Genomic DNA, 1,762 nt, shown 5'->3' on the forward strand with positions numbered 1-1,762 from the left:
TTATGAAATGTGCAAAACCCATCCACATGCAGTTAAAAACAAAATGGAAGCTAAAAAAAAGGCTTCTGGCCTCATGGTAATATTTAAATTGACATCCCGTCTCCTGGCAGCGGGTTGGCTCTCTGCCCCCATCCTGCTTCCCGTCCCGCCACCGTTAAAACCGGAAGTGGGCGGGTTGGAGGCGGGTTCAGGTCGGGAATCTGATTATTAACAATTTCTATACTCATGCTCCAAACCCACCCTTTTATTATGTTAAAGTTGCCCCCATTAGGACAGATGACCAAAACCATGGTCAAAGAGGTAGGTTTTAAGGAGCGTCTGACGTAAGAAAACTACTAGGCACTTGGTCTAAGCGTTAAACAAAGCTTTAATCAACTGTTTTACAACATGGAGGTCTAGTTGTGTCCTTCACTAGTTCCTGTTAAGAATGTCCTGTGCAAGTTTGGCCCGTGCCCTAGTATTTATACTCTCCCTGGACAATGCCACCCGCAGGCTGCTCAGTATTATTTCATAAGTCTTTCTTTCATGAATGACTGATTCATGTCAGCGTCTTAAAGGAGGAAAGAGAGGTAGCGAGGCGGAGATGTTTAGGGAGGAAATTCCAGAGCTTAGGGCCTAGGCAGCTGAAGATACAGCCGCCAATGGTGGAGCAATTAAAATTGGGTTCGCGCAAGAGGCCAGAATTAGAGCAGCGCAGAGATCTCGGAGGTTTTTTTTAAATATTTGTTTATGGGATGTGGGCGTCGCTGGCAAGGCCAGCATTTATTGCCCATCCCTAATTACCCTTGAGAAGGTGGTGGTGAGCCGCCTTCTTGAACCGCTGCAGTTCGTGTGGTGAAGGTACTCCCACAGTGCTGTTAGGTAGGGAGTTCCAGGATTTTGGCCCAGCGACGATGAAGGATCAGTGATATACTTCTAAGTCAGGATGGTGTGTGACTGGATGGTTGTGGGGCTGGAGGAGATTACAGAGATAGGGAGGATTCAGTCACATTTTAGGCTTGAGTCACATCCCCTAACATAGAACCTGTAAGTTCTTACACTATAGGTATAATTTTGTGAGATCCCGATTCTCTAACTCGTGCTTGATGTTAGCAGAGCTCTCAGCCAACAGCACAGTCTTGCAAAATTATTCCTTATAATTTCACACTTTTGCTGCTTGCTTTAGTCAGCTATCTGTCCCAGTATAGAACCACCTGAAAACTACAATTATGTAGAATCATACAGCACAGAGGAGGCTATTCTACCTATCATGCCTGTGCCGGCTCTTTGAACGAGCTATCCAATTAGTCCCACTCCCCTTTTGAAAGTTACTATTGAATTTGCTTCCACCAGCCTTTCAGGCAGTGAATCCAGATCATAACAACTTTCTGCATAAAATAAAATTCTCCTCCTCTCCCCTCTGGGTTTTTGCAAATTATGTTAAATCTGTGTACTCTGGCTATCAACCCTCCTGCCAGTGGAAACTTTTCCTTATTTAATCTAACCCTTCATAATTTAACACCTCTATCAAATCTCCCCTTATCCTTCTCTGCTCTAAGGAGAGCAATCCCAGCTTCTCCAGTCTCTCCATGTAACTGAAGTCCCTCGTCCCTGCGACCATTCTAGTTAGTCTCTTCTGTACCCTCTCCAAGGTCTTGACATCCTTCCTAAAGTGTGATGGCCAGAACTGGACACAACACTCCAGTAGTGCTGGGGCCTAAACGGTGATTTATAAACGTTTAGCATAACATGAACAAATCAAAACCACTACAAAACATAATAG

At 44.7% G+C, this 1,762-nt stretch overlaps 1 protein-coding gene across 1 annotated transcript in view; it reads right to left on the reverse strand.

The window, feature by feature from the left end:
- Positions 1–349: 349 nt before the first annotated feature.
- The window catches only part of LOC147120017 (protein mono-ADP-ribosyltransferase PARP12-like), a 91,913-nt gene continuing 90,500 nt past the window's right edge, over positions 350–1,762 (reverse strand). Inside the window, exon 12 of the mRNA XM_085985508.1 lies at positions 350–1,762. This exon is cut by the window's right edge and continues 595 nt beyond it. The gene's annotated coding sequence lies outside the window, so the exon portion shown is untranslated.

Source organism: Somniosus microcephalus, chromosome 4, assembly GCF_052327205.1.
Source record: "Somniosus microcephalus isolate GS21.2 chromosome 4, FLI_Smic_1.0, whole genome shotgun sequence".
NCBI classification, from domain to species: Eukaryota; Metazoa; Chordata; class Chondrichthyes; order Squaliformes; family Somniosidae; genus Somniosus; species Somniosus microcephalus.